The 19,209-nt window shown below is 43.4% G+C and overlaps 1 protein-coding gene across 2 annotated transcripts in view; it reads left to right on the top strand.

Moving 5' to 3' along the window:
* Nucleotides 1-1,478: 1,478 nt before the first annotated feature.
* The window catches only part of LOC6591473 (insulin-like receptor), a 36,240-nt gene continuing 18,509 nt past the window's right edge, over nucleotides 1,479-19,209 (top strand). The window contains exons 1-2 of one of the 2 annotated variants that reach the window (XM_026985196.1): nucleotides 1,479-1,823; nucleotides 12,896-13,018. The gene's annotated coding sequence lies outside the window, so the exon portion shown is untranslated. The remainder of the gene's footprint in view (nucleotides 1,824-12,895; nucleotides 13,019-19,209) is intronic. The other variant, XM_002017428.2, reaches the window with a different exon arrangement.

The raw sequence follows: 19,209 nt of genomic DNA, 5'->3' as shown, positions 1-19,209 counted from the left end.
AAAAGCATTCATGGAATAAAAATCTATGGAATGGGATAGAATTAAGCAATGAAAAACAGCGAATAAATGCATGATTTCGTATTTATTGTTGATTTATTATTCTTTCGATAAATCAATCCATAGAACATATTTCACTCGCCCATCGAGGGTATCTCTGAGTGGCAATCCCTCAGCTCTAAGAGGTCCCTGCTGTAGTTTTGTTGTTGTTGTGCTTTTCGGCTACTTTGGGCCTCGTTCTTTATTTTTTGGCTGCACTTTATTTTTTACACATACACAGCTATCATCGGTGTATTGTTGTATAAAAAGGCGTGGCTGGTTTGGTTTTTTTTTCCCTGCACTTTTTGAAATTCTTGCAATGTTGATGTTGTAATAAAATGTTGGGTTTATTGTTTGATAAAGTTTTTTTTTCCTCGACTTTGTTCATATTTGTGTGCATATTATTTATATTCCGCCTTTGCAGTGCACTTTTTATCTATTACTTGGCGCGAAAGTTGTTGGCTGCCGAGTTTTCTGGGTGGGGCCTAATGGCTATTTCTGCGAGAATGGCGAGAGTTGTTGGAGCCTGTGTGGCATTAAGGTTTTTCATTTTTAGGTGGAGCCAAGTTGCAGCAGTAGTTTTTTTGCTCGATTTTCTACGCTTCAAATGGAGTTGATGGAATTCCTTAAGGCCATAACGATTAAAAAACTCAAGACTGCTGTAAAAGGTGTTGACTGTACTTTATGGCGGGGTTGTTCGGGGGTGGGAGGTTTTCAGGCTAGGGAAAAGTTACCTACAATTTTTGTCCTCTTAATCGTGCAAGAAACTATGGTCCAAGAATGCTTTAGGGGTACATATTAAATCATATATGTATGTATGTATTTTTTCTACTTTGTAATACCTTTTGTAATATCCCACTAAGAAAGCTTACCCTTCAGAGTTATCTCTGTAAATACTTTATATATTTTGAAGGTATTTAGAACTGCTCTCTAGAGCGGATGGTTCCCTGGATGGGATAAATTTTGTAGAGCAAATTCCTAACTCCAGCGATAGTCATGCACAGGCAATCTATGTGTTTTTGCCATTCTAGGGGATTCTCTTTTCGGCCTAAAATTCTTTTTCAGGCGGATACAATTATTAAAATATAAAATTAATGGTGTCTAATCTACCAATTTCGATAAATAAATATCTTTTAAATTTAAATCGCAATAATTGACATTCTCTGACATTTCTCTCTCTCTCTCATTACAGATCAACAACAACAACGGAATGCATCATTGAGATCACGTGAAGATCGGATCTGATTCGAATGCCGCGAAGGTGTGAAAGTAAAAAATCATGTGAAAAATATGTGAGAAAACAAGTGAGAAAATGTTATGTGACAAAAGCAACAACAACAACAAAACAGACTTGTAAAGAAGCAACAAAAGCAAGAAAATGATAACCTAAATAAATCAAATTGCTAGTCAACAAAAAAAAACAAAACAAAACAAAAGAAAGGCAAGGAAAGACGACAGAGAGAGAGAGAGAGAGAGAGAGTAAAAAGAGAGGCCAAGTCGATCAGAAATACCGATCAGAAAATCTAGAGCTGAGCGCGCTTCTCTCCCAGCATCTCTCTCTCCCCCCACGCTGTGTGTGTGTGTGTGTGTGTGTGTGTCGCCCCGCCACCCCACGATAATAATACTCTGGAAAAAACAGTTAGCTTTCGCTAACGTTGCAGCTGTAAAGAAAGTGCATCCAGAAGATATTATCAGGGGAACGTGTTTGAAATTTACAACAACAATAAAGGACAGAGGACAGAGGGAGACGGAGAGGGAGACGGAGAGAGATAGATCCCATCTATACGGTAAGTTCCATTCCATTCCACTTATTTTTTTTTTGTTTCTTCTTCTTTCACTGTCTCCATATCGTTTGTGCTTAATTTGTGTCACATTCCAAAGTATTTGAAAAGAGGGGACGACCTGGAATTTTCTTGGGAAATTTATGCTGATTTGATTGTCAATGGGAGGGAACAGAGAGAAAAATGTGTGAACGAAGGCTGCAATGGGGGGGCGGCAGTAGTTCGGGTGGGGGGTGTTCCGAGTTCCAAGTTCCAAGTTCCGGATATATCATCCGACGAAGCCTCCAATATTTCACTTTGGTATTTCCGCATGGCCCAGTTCCAAATAACTCGACGGCACAATAAATATCGAGAAAATTCCGGATGGAGCAAAAAAAAAACCCCCCAAACAGGGGGAAAATACTGGATTGCTTGGAGAACGGGAGGAGCGAGAGGATGGGGGTGCTGGTGGGCGTTAAATGGGGGCTGGCTTCTAAATAATGTGTAACAAATGGCGCGTCTGTCGCAACAACAACTGCAATAATAATAACTTGGCAGCAGCGACTGCTCCAGCAGCAGAGAGAGGGGGAGGGTGGGGGGGGGGGGGGGGTGGGTCAACCACAAGAGCTGGAAATGGTACCGAAGTAGGGAATACCCTAGCACTAAGGAAGATACTAAAAGATACCCATGTGTCATTTCGCTTATGGGACATTTCCCTATTGGAACAGGGGGAAGGAGAGAGATTTGGGAAGAAAAATATCTAGATGTTTCCATTACAAGTATGCCCTAAGGATAACGTATACTTTTCTATAACTTGTCTTCCCATGAAAGATTCTTTGGCTGCGGTTAGCAAGGGAAAAACAACTTTCCGAGAGTTCTTCAAGACTGTGGGGGAAACCAGAACGAAGCTGGTTCAGACCCAGGCCCCATCCACACTCGCCACTTCCACTTCCAGTTCCAGACCACAGAGACCACAGAGACCAAGCCAAGACAGGCAACGGACCGCATCACACAGTCACTCAATTGCACACTCACCGTCTGGGCATTTCCCCCAGTTGTGGGGCACAGACACACACACAGGAGCCACTCTTGAGACGTTGCAGAGGAGTGGAGTGGCACCATGTGGCATGTGGTATGCCACTGCAATTGCATATATATATTGCACTAATGTGTTTCTTTATACGTTGGTTTTGGTTTTGCCCATCGAGTCGGAGGGGCCGGAAATAGTTTCAATTGGAAAGAAAAACGCAAACGTACACCAGAACAGCTCTCTAGAGAGGGAGAGGGAGAGGGAGAGAGATCCCAGAGATCTGTTGGTCAATGATAAGGCTCTAAGTGGCTTCCATTGATGCGAATTCTGTGTTGAAAGTTCCATTGAACCCTGCCACTTGAGCAATGGAATAATAGATCTTTGGTTTACTTTGATGTATTCATATAATCAGCATTTTTAGTAGATATTTCTAGCATTCATAGAGAGTTTCAGAGTCTAAAGACAGCACTATAGCTCCCGACCTCCTGTTCATCCACTCTATTTATTTGTTAATCAATTAAATATAAATTATACAAATATTAATCAGACTTGCTATCGAATGCTCCGAGATTTATGTATTTTTGGGCAGGCGAATGAAGAAAAAAATACATGTCGTGTGCATGATTTAGTATCATAAGCTTCATAAATGAACAATAAATGGAATACATAAATAAAACATGTTTCATACATTCGTCATGTATCTTTTTTTGCTCCAGAAAAATGCCTCAATCTCATGTGGGATGCCCATCATCCTTCTAAGCCGCTTTTAGCTTTTAAGCTGTTTTTTTCGGAGCCGTTTTACGGCTGCTTCCGATCCTCCCCCTTGGCTGTCTGCGAGGCTTCCTCTGGCAGCTTCTTCCATTAAGATCCTCGTTCCCAATGCGTTTAATGTCCGTTCGGGATCCTCCTCCTACCATTCCAGTCTTGAACTTTTATGGCCAACTGGTTTGTTGTGGGGCAGCGGCACACGTGTTGCCTGTCAGTCATCCATCCACTCCGTGCCGTCGTTCCGTCACTCCCTCCGTCAGCCCAGACGTTGATTGAGATAGCACCCAGCGCCCAGGGCCCAGGGCCCATGGATTCCCATGGGGAATGGGGAGGGTGTCGTCCAACTGTCTCGGGGCATCACATCTCTTACCGTTTTTGGGGGCGTGCTGCTGCCCCGTGCAGACGCGCACATTCTGTCAGTTGCTCAATTAGACGCACTTCCGTTCCACACAGACACACAGACCCAGTCGCTGTCCCTTTCCCACACTCGCTGCTGTTGCCCTGTTTTCATCTCCCTCTTCCTCCCCCTCCCCTTTGCCCCACACTACTGCAGTTTTTGTTGCTATTGTTTTTCTATATTTATTTCCGCTTTTCCGTGCGTGCGTGATTGATGGCCGACTGCTGCTGGCTAACGGGATCTGCTGCCGCCGCCCGACTTCTCTGCCTGCGTCGACTGCAGCCGTTTAATGCCCTTCCAAGTGATGTAACCAGAAATAAAAACGAAAACGAAACCGAAACCGAAACGCACGACGAAAGACGACACAATGTCACGATTAACATTTACTCAATAAAAACATTCATAAAAGTACCAAGAAACGACGCAGATCGAAGTATTTGATACCCTTTGTGTTTACCAGTATCTATACCCTATATATCTATCGGTTATACATCCTTAAGTGCAGTGTTTGATTGAACTATCTTCAGATCCAGGAACATTTATGGAATAAAATTAAAAAATTAAAGGAGAGTAGTGCAAAAACAGTGTCATAATTGCAGAGAAAGGGAGTACCCCTTTGGAATCATTCACAAAACGTATTTTTTGGCGCTTACGAATATTTCGTAAAAATTGGTAATAATAATTTCATTTATAAAGATTTTTGTTGCTATGAGTTCTGTTTCTTCGCATGAAATTTCTAAAGATACTTCATTATTCTATATAGCGATAAATCGTGATATCCTCGACCGTCTAGGGTATGCAGAAACTGTACTTGCGGGTCCGTCCTTCAATTCGAATGTCCCTCCGGCTCTCCCCTCCTCTCCCTTCGTTTCTTATGGGCTTATCCCCGGGAGAGGAGACAGTTAACATGCCGTAAAATGTACATTGAACATTGTACTTCCCCTCTTGTCGCACTTCTTCGTCCCCCCCCTTCCCTCACTGTCTTGCTGTTGTTGTGGTTGTTTCCAATAAACTAGTAGCAACAGCTGCAGAGGCAGACGCAGAAGGGTGTAAAGTGCTGTGCCACATTCCAATGTTGAGGGACAGACCTTCGTCTGAGGCTGATTCTTGTTATTGTTGTTGTTGCAGTCAAGAATGCCAAAGAAAGAAGAGGCAGCAGCATCGCATCGCATCTCTCTCTCGCTCTCTCTCTCGGAGAGCATTTTGCGCCATGTAAAAATCACGTTTTAAGTTATGTGAACGGCGCGTGAATGAGAGAGTGGAGTCGAAGTCCAAGTCGAGTTCGAATCGAATGAGAAGATGCAGAGAGAGGGAGAGCCAGTCAAAGAGAGAGGGAGAGAGGGAGGGCAAGAGCCAGTCAAAGAGATAGGGGGAGAGAGAGCTATAGACGGGCTGATCGCAATGAGAGGACTTTATCTTTATCGAAATCTTTTCTACAATTCTGCAACGCAAAGTCCCCATAAGACGATGTGGATTTTGTGAGAAATAAATCACGAACAAGGAGTTCCAAAAAGAAGAAATTTTAAATGTTAAAAAAGAGGATTTACTTTCCATCTCTGATAATTACTACATTCCTTATTGTTGAAAGAATTTCCAATTTCCTATTTTTGGGAGTAGTTCTAATACACCCCTAGACCCCTATACCGGTCAATCCCGGTATTTTGTTATTGCATTCTCGGGACCGAGACTCGGTCTCGCCTTCTGATGTGTCTCGGAACTAGCGAGTACTTCAAGGAAAACATTTCAAGATCTACCAGAAAAGGACCTGAATGAATTGTTGCCTTTTTAGGGATTCCCCCCATTAAAGAACAAGTTTTTTTATATGCCATGTGGAAACATAATTTTATTAAATACAAAAAATGCACCTTTTCAAGGACCACCCCAATAAAGTTAAAAATTGAATGTGAGACAGATCATTTTCAATGCAATAAATTCCCAGACCATAGATAAATGCATTTCAAAAACAAAAACGAGCAAACCATAAGGGAAGAGGAAAGAAGAGTTATAAATTAATAGAAGAACAACAAAAAAGTGCCATAAATAAGCGTATTCTTCCATCTGTTCGGTTCCATTCGGTTCCATTCGGTTCGAGGCGATGCCAACAACCCCGCCTCTTTGGGCCGCACTCTATTCATTAAAACAAAGTTTAATGGCCCCTCAATTAATTGACAAGAAATAAACAAAAACGAAAAAGAGTCGAGTATCTCTTTATGTGTGTCATTAGGGTGCATTTTGAGTTATACACCTAAACAAAAATTGAATACAAAATGAACAGAGAGAGAGAGAGGGCCCAAACATTTCCGCATTCCATAAAGAGAGAATGAGGGAGAGGGAGAGAGAGAGAGGGAGAACAAAGGGGCGCATGCGCAGCGACCTCGACCCACACTCGCGTGGCGCCCATAAAAACGTCATCGTTTCACATAAAAGTCCCCCCCCCCCCCCAGTACACAATGCAGTTTGCCATTCTTCTGTCCCTGGTCTGTAATAGTTTTTTAATTGCTCATAAAAGTCGACAAAATTTCAAAGTGTCTGTCTGCCCCCCCCCCCCCCCCCCCCCGTGTGTGTATCCAACCTTCGAAAACCCCCCATACATCCAACCCGTACAAGGCGATGTCTGTTGTCCGTTTTGGGCTCATTAATCACTTGAAGCGGAGGCTGTGGCTGTGGCAGCTCCGGAGAGACGCCGAATAACGCCACCAGGTAAAGGTTGCAAGCCGTTAAGCGTATGCAGCACCAACGATCTCCGTCGTCTCGAACAGAGTCTCTCAAGATATGCGCATATTCTGTACGCTAAAGGAAACGGAGAGAAAACGATCTTGCTATTGACATTGACAATGTCATTTGGGGAGAGGTGGGGGCTGGTGCTGGTGGCAGCCCTGGGGGGAAAGTACTCCTCCGTTGCTACTCCTCTGCACACCTCTCCAGCAAGCTCTGGACCAGATATTTTTCGAGTAAAAAGAAAGAAAACTAGTTTTATTTGTCGCTCTCTTTCGTGCCTCAAAGAAGGGGTAAATCGGTGGGCTCAAGGCCGTTCGATCGTTGGTTGCTTGCTGGCTTGGTATAGTTAGTTTGTTTAGTTAGTTAGTGGCTGCTTAAGTGGACCACTCAGTCCATTGGAATGCATATGAGAGAATGTACATAAATAGAGAAAAATCTGAGTGCTAGGAGGAGGTTTTTGTTGTTCTCCACTCGATCTAGTTTCTCCTTTACTTCAGTGGAAATCCGTCTTCGTCATTTACAAGCAATGTATTTTGTTTGTTGTTCGAGTTCTCGGACAGTTTCTTGTGGCATTCGCTTGAGGCATGTATTTTTTACCTTAAATGGGAGAACACCATTGGGTGTTGCATTAAAGAGAGAGCCTGTACTTCTTTATTGCCTTCTCGTTGGCTCGTTTGTGTCCTTTCGCTGATGGGAAATTTGTACCATGCTACGTTGCTTGAATATTCCCCCAATTTGTTTCCGTTCGCTTATGGGATATTTGTGCATCGTTCGATGAATGAAGCCTGCTTCTTTTGGGATTCCTATGTCCATTCCGTTTCCTTTCTGCATACCTTCTTCCCCCTTGGCCCTTGGCCACTCGCTACTCCAGTCGTGACCCACTGCTACTTTGTGGCTCTGCCATATCCAGTTGTTCCAGTAGTGTGCACACACAGAGAGAGAGAGAGAGATAGAGAGAGATCTCTGGCATGATTACACGATAATGGGCAACACATGCGCATAATGACCCGGCACTGTTATAGCTCCAGTGGATGGTGCCTCCAGTGCAGGGTATGCGCTCGGTGTATTCATGGGAGTTTAGCTTGGACCAGTGGATGGTGCCTCCAGTGCCTCCAGTATTCATGGGAGTTTAGCTTGGAATGTTGTTTATTGCATTTTTCAGTTAAATGTCGTTGTGGCCGTCGTTGTCGTCGTCACCCATTGAAAAATATCAAGCACATGCCAGCATACACTATGCATAATGACTGTGGTTTGTTCAATCTGTTTTTTCTGCGGTGCGGTGCGGCGGCGCCTATTGGCATTTGGAAAGTTAGTTGCCTGCTTTTTATAGCCCACAATCTGCAGCAGAAACAGCGACAGCCGCTTTGAGCCTCAGGCTTTGAGTCATTGTGCTCGTTTTTGGATTTGACATTGCACATTTTGCATGCATCCATGGATCCCCAAGCATCCGGGATGCCAGAGCAGCGGACGATGGTGATGTGATGGGGATTACCATGCCATCGGACTGTAATGGGAATGGAATGGAATGCCTGCTATGCTCGCAATGGAATGCCGTTTTATGATTTATATATTGACCTGACCTACTAATGCCAGCAGCAGCTCGTTTTTTTTATGGTTTTTCTGGTATTTTGTATACAATGTTTGCTGATGGGTGATTGAGGGGTACGGTTTGTGCCTTCCACTTGAGACCTAATCGCATCTAAGAAATTGCAAAATCGTACAGGCAGAACAGTATAAATAAAGCCACTAAAGACTACATTTTTAGACTAGAAACAGAAGATACGCAAAGAATATTACAGTCTAAATGAACTCTATCGATATTTCCAATCAAAAATTCCTTCCTTCCTTAGATGTTTGCAGTTTTTAGGGTGCGCTTAGAGAACCTTCTGCTTGGGGATGGTTTTTTCCCTACAGAAACTTGGAATCCTCTTCAAGAGGAAAATCAACACAGAAGAGGCCTTCATTGAGACACACAAAGATGCAATTACAATTACAATTACAATTAAAAACGAGGGGGAACGTTCTGAGTTGCTGCGGAGACCGCAACTCTACATTTATACCCGATACTTTGTCAGTATGGCTCTCGGCAAAATTTTGAAATATTCTTATAGCAGTGACATATAACAGAAGTCTGGATCCAAAACATCGTTGCTCTAGCTCTTATAGTCTTTGAGCACTAGGCGCTGAAAGGGACGGACAGACGGACAGACGGACAGACGGACGGACGGACAGACGGACATGGCTCAATCGACTCGGCTATTGATGCTGATCAAGAATATATATACTTTATGGGTCGGAAACGATTCCTTCTGGACGTTACACACATCCATTTTCACCAAAAATCTAATATACCCCAATACTCATTTTGAGTATCGGGTATAATTAAAATGCACAACAGACGAGGACGTGCATTATTTTGTTTTGCTGTGAGATATTTATCTGACGAAATTAGGCAAAACAAACGGAAAGGTGTTGCTCTGAGAGAGAGAGAGAGAAAGAGAGAGATGGGACACTCACTCACGAGTGCATTTTGATGACGAACCTCGAGACATTCAAAAATATTTCGTCTGTCTCATTGTTGACGTCGTGCCGTTGGCGTATACCCTGTAGTCCGTAGGGGAAGCAGGGTATAGGCACTGGCGGGGACACTGACCACTAAACAAAATAAACATCTAATATAGAAAGGAAGGAAGTAACGGAGCCAGTTACTGGGTAACTCCTATTCCAAATACCCGATGGACTGCACCGTCCTTAGGTGTTTTTCCTTTCGGATTCAACCAAGCGCCTCGCCACATGCCTCGCTGCTCGGACGGCGCGTGAGTGGGCGTCACTGCCGAAGGAGATCTGCCTGGCCGCCCCCTGTCTGGGAAAATGTTTTTAATTACAATCATTAGAATGAAATTGATCGTGAACCGAAACACGAAAATTAAATTAAGAAAATGCAGACGCGCACCTTTTGAGCCAGAGCAGAGAAGAGCAGAGTGTTCCCCCTCGGCCCCCTTGGTTTTGTCTCGTGTTATTTATTTTATAGAAATGCTTTTGCTATTTTTAATTCTCCCAACCATTCACAGAGGCCCGGCCCCCCGGCCCACCGAAAGCAGAGGGAAAATGCAGTTTAAAAATAAACGAAAAGTTGAAATTATCTTGTTGGGGGTTGCTGGGGGGGCGAAAGAATTAAGTCCTTGGGGGGAGCGACCATTAAAGATGGGGGGAACCAGTCCCCAGATCTATACAGAGGGGCCGTGAGAGTTCGAGTTCGAGTTCATTCCGTGGAGAGGAGGAAAGTCGTGAAAAGCGGGGGGCAGAGGTGAAAAGACTTTCCACATACCACAATTTTGTTCCATCAGACACTGGGTTCTATTCTCCATTCATAGAATTCTTAATTTGTTTTCGTGTGACTCAATCGAACGGAATTCCAGCTTGTGACTAATCGCAGCTTGGAATATTTCCGAATCAAAAGACTGCTTTAGGCGTTCATCAAAACAATTGATCACATAGTTGGTCCGAAATACAGATGACATCAGAGTCTTCTTCTTGGATAGGTTATGGAAACGATCTTCATTTGCTTAAGTGATCAGAATTGATTATGGGCATATTGAAATGGATATAGCCGTAGAGGCGGTAGTTTGGTGTCAAATCAAAATTTAGTAATCCTAAAAATTCTTCCCTTTAAAGGAATTGTGTTTGAAGATCTGGGGACACTGGGAAGCCATCTGTTTATTGTCTTCTTTCTTTCTTAGTTTTAATAATCACCCAACCCGCTCTTACAGAACGTAATTTGATAGTCGACTAGGCCCTTTTTCCAGCTGAATATGCTCATCCCTGGGCCTCCTCTATTTACAGCAATTAAAACAAGATCTAGATCTCATGTTGTCAACATGTCTGCCTTCGTTTCGCATAAACGAGTTGGTTCTATGTATAAATCTATTTTACATATTGTGTACAACCCTTGGACCGGCACCCTTGGCAACATCCACCCAGATCCCGAACCAGTCTGGGCCTAAAAGAGGGCGCGAGAGGTCTTGTGATCTGTCATTACAAGCGAATGAAACAAATCGAAACGAAACGAAACGAAATGGAATGGAATGAAATGAAACTTTTTGTGTTGTTTACGTTTTATGTAGATTTATTTTTGCCTTGCAACTTAAACGCACAGACATTTAAATTTAGACGGGGCGATCATCTAATGGCCTCGTCCGCACACAGCTCTCATCTCTCGCTCTCCCTGCGACTTTCCCCCAGTCTGTCTCTTTCCCACCTCTACCGATCGGGGTGGGTCTCTTTCTTGCCCTGCAAATCCCCATCCCATCTCTTTCTGCCTTCTGCTTGGGTCTGGGTGTTGGATCGGTGTCTGATCGTCTGCCCTGCCGCCTGCCTGGCACTGCTTGGATCGGATCATGCCATGGGGGATGGCTCTGGGTATTGGATCAGACTGGGACTCCTCCGGGGGGCTCTCATGTATCGTCTGGTTAGTTGTCGTCTCTTCTCTGTGTCACCCAACTGTCTCGCCAAAATGCCATCGCTGCAATCGTGTTGTTCTTCCCTCTCCGCCTCCCCCTCCCCCTCCTCCTGCTCCACCTCCCATCCGATTCTTCATGTGACATAAAAAGTGTGATCGATGTAAATCTTGTGCCTCAGCTGTCGCCAGCACTCGCTCTCAGTCCCCCTCCCCCTCCGCCGTTCCCCCTTTGTAGGGTCTTGCGGTGTCTGTGTCTGCTGATCTTCTTGTTTTATTTTTATACCACGTTCGGGGCCAATACCAAACGACAAGAGTGGGTTTCAGGAGGGGATGTCGATGTCAGAACGAACCCCTCAACACTCGATCTCCCTCTCTCGCTCTCTCTCCCTCTCTTTCTAATCTGATTTGTGAGACCCGAACAACTGTAAACCCGGGCTTTGGACACGCGCTCTCTCCCCTACGCCTCTCTTTGTTCTGTCCATCCCGCTCCCTCTTGCGGTTGGGCTTACGTGCGTGCGAGTGCGTGCCGCATCAAGCAGTGCGCTACTTTAGGGCTTTGCTGGTCGATGTTTCACTAAACACTCGCTGTTGGGGCTTCCCTCCCCCTGGAAAGTACACTTTCTGCCGCTCTGAAGATTGGGAAAAACTAGGGTTTAGGGAAGATTTGGGTTTAGGGCATGGAGCGGAGGCCTCTAGTTAATTTTGACCCGTCGAAATGTGGATATTGTGGTTGTATCCCCATTTGGGGAGTTCCTCTCGTGTGGAGGCCCCCTGGAAAGTCCCAAATTCAGCCCTGGAACCTGGAAGAGGAGTTCCTCTTGTCGAAATTCCAATCCGATCCTCAATTTACCCTCATTCTCCTCTCTCTCTCTTACTCGGCAAGCCTCTCCCTCTCTCCCTCGCACTCTTATACTCACGACTCTACAGTAATCTCTCCACTTTATGGATGTTTTTGTGCTGCAACAATATTTGTAATACAATTAATACATTACAATTACAATTACAATTACAAAAAAAACGACATTTATGGTAATTTGTTTTTCAATCTGAGGACAAACCAACGGCGGCGTAGAAATAGAAATAAATTAGACAACAACAAAAATGAAGACGTACATTTTTACAATACGTAATAACAAAAGCAGCAACAAAAGCAGAACCAGCAGCGGCAGAGGTAGCGGCAGAGGTAACGGCAGAGGTAGCGGCAGAGGCAGCGGTAGAGGCAGCGGCAGAGGTAGCGGCAGAGGTAGAAGTAGGAGAATTGAATAAACAAACGACAACAACAAAAAATCAGCGACTAAATAAAAGGAGGAGGAGGAGGAGGAGAACAAGAGCCACAACAATAATAAAAATAGAAATAAAAACGAAAACGAAAACGAGAATAGAGGGACGACAGAACGCATCAACAACAACAAATGTGACGAAAGGGGCAGGTAAAAGAAAACGGCAAAAAAAAAAAATTAACAAAAAGCTAGAACGAAAGAAAAAAAACGCAACAAAAGCAAACAAATGAAATCAAATATTAATGAAATCAAACTTAAACTTGAGAATTGTTCTAGAATATTCATTCTATTAAATTAAATTAAGAAATTCCTAGGAATTTCAGACTTCTTTGTGAAGGTCTACCTGTCCAGTGATCTAGTATGAGCTATGGGATACCTTTATAAGCAAACCTTCAGTAGTGCCCCAGTTTTAAAGCTACTTTCTGACCACACCTTTTCTCTTTGCAGATCTAAGATCTGCCAAGATCGAATCCCTATATCATTTAGAGAGCAGTCTTTGTGGGAATCAAACGAAAGCTGAAAGACCACACACTTACACGGATAGAAACGGATCAGAGATCGGAAAGATCGGTAAGAATACAAATTGTATATTTAAAGTTGGGACATCATAGAATCGAAAGATCTGTATACCATGGCCGTGTATGGGCGCTACTCTAGAGGGTATCTATCCCTTCCCCTCTAGGATTTGTGGTACCTTTTCTTGGTGGTTCCTCCTGCTGCTGGGCTGCTCTTATTGTCCCTATCTGTTCATTCAACTTGCGTCTATCTGTCTGCTCTTTCTTTTTCTCTGGTTGTTTTTGTTGTCCCTGGAACTGGAGCTTTTTGAGAACAGGGTCTGGTCTGCTGCTTTTTCAAAACCGCTCTGCAGCTTCTTGGGAAAGGCAGAGGTGGAGAGGGGGGGGGGGGGGGGGGGGGGGGGGGGGGGCGTCTTGTTTATTGCTTTATTTGCGGCGTTTTGCTCTTGATTAGGTTATTTTGTGCCTCTCTCGCACTTTGCTTTTGTTCTTATTGTTGCTGGCGCTTTTTTTTCGTCGTATGTGTGTGTGTGTGTGTGTGTCTGTGTGCGTGTATGCTTGTCGCATAAGAGAGGGGCGGGGGGCGGGGCATAAGGCAAATGTGAAAACAATTTAAGCGGAACTTAATAGCCTAACAACTATTGCTGTTGTTGTTGTTGCTGCTTGGATTTTGTTGTACCCTAAGTATTAGAAGCATATCCGTTCCTCTGATCAGATGTTTGTAAGACGCAGAGAAAGAAGAGAGAGAGAGGGAGAGAGACAGGCAACACTTTTGTACTATCAACAAGAAGCATTTTGCCGCATCATGCACATGCAATGAATGTTGTTTTTGGCATACTTGGGCATTCACTTCAGCGGCCTTCGATTGTGCGTCTCAGGTCTGGAGTTCTGGCGGATTTCTGTAGGAGGAGACAATGTTTTTTCCCTATCTTCAAACATTTTCAAATGGACATGTGAAATCAATCAATTATCTCAATCCAAAAGATCAAAATCCCACCAAAGTCTGACAAATCTTTCCTCAATGAAATGAATCAAGCTGGAAGACCATATCTATACCGTATCATCCATCCACAAGGGGTATCTGAGGCATCGCAACTCCTCCCCCAAAAGCTAGTCTTGCCTTCTAGTTGTTTGTTTTTATGTAGTTTTTTTTCCCCCGACATTTGTGGAAATGTATTGCGTTTTATTTTATGCTAGTGCCTGTCCGACAGCCCGCCCCCCTCTCCGACAGCCCGCCCCCCTCCCCGCTGACGTTGTAATATAGTTTTCCTGTACAGTTGTCATTGTTGTCTTGTCGTTTTTGTTGCCTGCTCTTCTCGTTATGCAGTTTTTCTTTCGCTTTGCGTTTAGCGCTCAGACAATTGCGTCGTGCATTGCGCCTCTTTGGCGCCCCACAATTGACGCTTACACACACAGATACACACACACACAAGTATTTCCGTTACGCTGTCGAAATCAAATCAAATTAATTCATTAAACCAAATAAATGTTTAATAAATCATAACAAGAAAACAAAACCAGAAAAACGAAATATGAATACTGAAATCTGAAGAAACATCTGAGAGCGTTCTCCTTTGTCCGCGCGCGTAGGGGGGGGGGAGGCGCCCCAATCTGTCTGGCGCCTATTTTATGAACGGTTCAATAGCAAATGTCAAATTTGACAAGCCCAGAGGAGAGCAGAGGAGAGCAGAGGAGAGCAGAGCAGAGCAGAGCATCATCGGAGCGGAGCAGAGCCCAAGAGATGAGCGGCGGCGCACGAGTGGCAGCTGATAACATGGCTCTGTACCAGGGGGATGGTGGATGGGGGGCTCTGCGATGGAACGGAATCATTTTGGGGCACATACAGCTTGAATTAATTAGCTTGACTTGTGACGGACAAATGTCAGAGGATTTGATTCCATCACCGAAGAGGAGACTCCTTTATTGGGTGGGCGGCATGGAGTGGGAGACTATAGATTAAAGATACCTATAAAGGGGAGTATATTATAAAGGGCACATCCCATAAAAGAAAGTATCCATGAATCGATCACGAATGGAATCATTTGAGACCTCAGATTCGTAATCTATACAATTTCATTCATATTTATTTCCATGAATGGGATAAATTGTTGACAATTGACTTCCACCATGGATCGAATGATGTGTTGAGAGAGTGAAAGAGACAGAGAGAATGCAGCCACGAAGGGGGGGGGCAGTAGCGATAAGAAAACCGATATGGCACCCCGCCCCCTTGCCCCCCCCGCACTAAACAAATAGGTAAATAACAGATTTCGAGTATTTTTCCGGTCTGTGGCATAGTGCGGGGTCCCCCGAATTGGGGCCAAAAAAAAACGCCTGTGAATGAAATCGAATAACTACAATTTTACTCTACTCACGGCCCGGAGCCGAGGGAAAACACAATTTCATTGATAACTTCCAAATACCAAAATCAAACAACAACACACACAGATACAGATGGGAGCGGGAGGGGGCAGAGGCCCCCAGGCCCCTTGTGCAATGCACATTCCAGCAGTCGCACGTCAAATGTTGGGCAATGAATGGAAGGAAGAAGTGAAACGAAACGAAACGAAACGAATCATAAATAATAAGTGTAACCAAATAAAATGTTGGCTAACCCTATCAAAAGCAGAAGCAGAAGCAAAGGAGGTTAGAATTGGGGGATTGGGGTTTGGGGATTGCAGAGAGGGGCAGTGCCCATGTCTAGATTAGGGAGAGAGAGAGAAACGAAAGCTTATCAAATCATATTTTCTATTAAAACGTTATTGCTGTTGTTATTGTTGTTGCCTCCTTCCCCTCAGACAATTATCATTGTTTACTCACTTGCATTCCACACTCAAAAGTCAGACACGCACACACACACCCACACACACACGCACACACACGCACACACTGAGCGTCAGAGCCGAGGGTCGGACACTTGAAAATGTCATTACACACGGAAAGAGAAAAAAAAAGAAGGGAAACAACGCGCTAAAAAATTTCATTCACTTGATGTTCATCGTTCCCTCGCTTTTGTTGTTGTTGTTTTTGCTTCTTACGCTACTCGCTGCGGCAGCGACAGCGGCAGCGCTAGCGGCCTGACTGTTGCTGCATTCATTCACACATACACATATGTATGTATGCCCAGCGACAGAGATAAAGAGCGAGACAAAGAGAAGAGCAGCGTTTAAGCACTGTCTAAACGGGGAGGAGACTGAACTGCACTTTCTAGTGGCCCACTGAGAAAGTGTTCCCATTCCCATTCCCATTCCCAAAGCATTCCTTCTGTGAGTCAACCTCAATGTCAAAAAAGATCATAAACGGCTCTGAGAATATTCAAGAGTTTTACGAATGATATGCAAATCAGCATTCATTCGGATCTGAATACCGAATATGGGAATGCTTATTCGAGCTCAATAAATAAAATGGTCTAGACACAATAAAACACCAACGTAAAGGAATACATTTGCATGATGTATATCGATTGATTATTCTTTTATTATCTATATATTTATGTACTATATTTATTCGCATAAGGAACTAGTCACAAAATTACTGTAAATACAAAAGAGATAAAAGTGAAACAATTTCCCATCTTCGAAGAGAGTTCACAGAAAGCATAAAATACATTTACAAAAATATTTGTGGTAGTAATAGATCATAGGTGTCGCACAGATGTTCAAAACTATTTCCTCCTGTATGCATCTACAGTCATCTCGTTCGGCCAGTACTGACGAGAGAGAGAGAGTGCCGGCCCAGTCTAAGAGAGAGCAGCGCCAGGGGATCGACAGCGTTGCCGTCCCAGCCCTGGGCCGGCTTTGTGCTTGTACTCGTAGTCGTCGCACGTCGTGTGTGTGTGGGCCCGGGCCCCCCATTCATTCAGCGACGACAATGTGTGTGTGTGTGTGTGCGGGCCGCGTGTCTGTGGCCGTGTACAAACTTATTTAACACCTTGATAAACAACAAAACCACAAAAATGTTGTATAAGCCAAAGCGGATTTCGACTTGTACTCGGACCTCCAAGCCGCAAGACTGGAAAGGATATAGAAGCACAGATATAGAAGAGGAGAGACACAACATAGAAGGGCTGGGGCTCTGCAGAGACCGGAACTAGTAAACCCCAAGGCCTTCGATCCATGTATAGCTTGATTTTTGGTACGTTTTCTCCTTCTACAATAATTAATCATTACTGGCAGTGGCATCGGTCGGTACTGGTATTGTGGTTGGGCGCTGTGGCTAGGGGGCTGAACCGGCGCTGTATTATTGCCAAAGCTTTAATTACTAAACATTATGAAACTACAACAGAAACGGAGGGGAAAAAGTGAAACGAGATATTTCACACGATTCAATTGATCGGCGAAACTTGTTTTCCCCATATCGGGGGAATTTAAAGCAGTTAACGGATTTTCATTAAAGTTAATTAAAAAAATAAACCGACTTGGACACAAAGAAACGGGAAACTAAACAACTCTGTAAGTTCTACGAAAGCAACTATCGATAATACTAGATAAAATAATATAAAATATTATTTAGTGCGAAATATTCTAAATATGTGTGGATTAACTGTGAAAAATGGGTTAAAAATAGATATTTTAATCATTAAATATGAAATAGGTTAACAAATAAACCCAGCAGGGAAACTGGTGGTTTAAGAATATTTTCCAAGACATCATTCGCACTCCTTTTCCCTCTGATTCATAGAACAGATTGTCAAGCTCCCAGCTGAAAACCATCCAAGAGAATATTAATTATTATCGAGTAAATCGATGGCTTCTAAGAAGAGATATCCGATGGCCGGCCTGGCTAGCAAAATCCCAAGTAAATGAAAATAACCAACCACAAAATGTGCCGAATTCCAATGAAAATACCAAGTAAACAAAAAATAGTTGACTATAGATTATGCGGTATAGAAATGGTATGCGATATTTAATCGTTAGTTACGGCCAGTATCAGACAGGCTCGCTCTCCTGTCAAAAGCATAAAGACTGCAATTGATTGGCCACGAAACTAACCAAAGTTCGAGTGTATTTACTTGATACTCCACTTAAATCAGTTGTAGAAATATATCCATGACATACACTGAATCATTCGGGGGGGGGACCAAATACCTATTTTATCAAAGTGTTTCCGTTTTACCCAGCGTTTCAGAGGGTGTATAATATAGGACTGATAACTGGTTCTTAAGTGATCTTTGGAATCGTTTGGCATAATTCAATGGATCAATTATCTGGTATGCTTGATCAGCAATCAAGATGGAAACGATAACAAGACCGAAACCTGTGACGAAGAATCTTTAATTTTAACGATTAAATTAGTTAAATATATTCAGCAGTCGGTTGATTTTGTTTATACAAATCTTACGGCCTCGAGATATTTTAGATCTTAATGAGGATTAAATGAATGCATTCACAAATTCAAAATTTAATCTCAAGGAAAAGCTGAAGTGGAAAAGTCTTGGGTATCGAATAGTCCATCAATCCACAATCCTTTGGAGTTTTTTTTTGTAGCCCTTATAGCCCTGCTGTTTTACGAACAAAATAAATAGATCAGAAGAATCGGGTGGCGGAAACATAACCGGAAATAACATACGAATTGCTCATTCCATTCCGAGTAGTACTACGGCAATATTTGTCATAGGAAAACACTTCTATATATATATATATGGGGAAGTTGGGAATAGTATAGTGGCTACTTTATGAAGGCTTTTCATTGATTTCGCATCCACAAAAAACTTTTAAAGTGGAGCCAACACCACCTGCCATCAGGAATGGTGATTGAGCGAAAATATTTTTGGAGAAGTATTTACGATATGGCCGGGGACTTACTTCCACTGCCACTAATCCTCTGAATTTCTAGGAAATTTGTTAACTAATAAATTGGAAACGAACTTTGGTCCGTATCATTATATTCAGGGGAACAATCGAATGGCACTACTATGGGCCTATGGAACGGAATGGACGGTTCGGATGGTACGGGGTTACCTCTTATCTTGTTATTGTTATTGTGAAATTCAATGGCTCTGCCTGTCGATCGGCTGAATAATAATAATTCATTGAACAAACATGTATATGCGAGCCGTGCATCTGTGTTGGTGGGGTTTGCACAATCGTAGTAAAAGTGCAACTGGAAAAACAACGGCAGTGCATCATACCCCAAGGATGGATCGCGCGCGCGAGCGCTTCCCCCAATCTCTGGGGTGATGACGTGTGTGAAATACTCTACTGACGCGATAAAAACAACAAGAAAAGAAAAAAATACGGTGTGTTC

Source organism: Drosophila persimilis, unplaced genomic scaffold (assembly GCF_003286085.1).
Source record: "Drosophila persimilis strain 14011-0111.01,24,50 unplaced genomic scaffold, DperRS2 tig00000000-arrow-pilon, whole genome shotgun sequence".
Classification (NCBI taxonomy): Eukaryota; Metazoa; Arthropoda; class Insecta; order Diptera; family Drosophilidae; genus Drosophila; species Drosophila persimilis.
The sequence above is the reverse complement of the archived record's forward strand: the minus strand, read 5'-3'. Positions and strand labels throughout refer to the sequence as shown.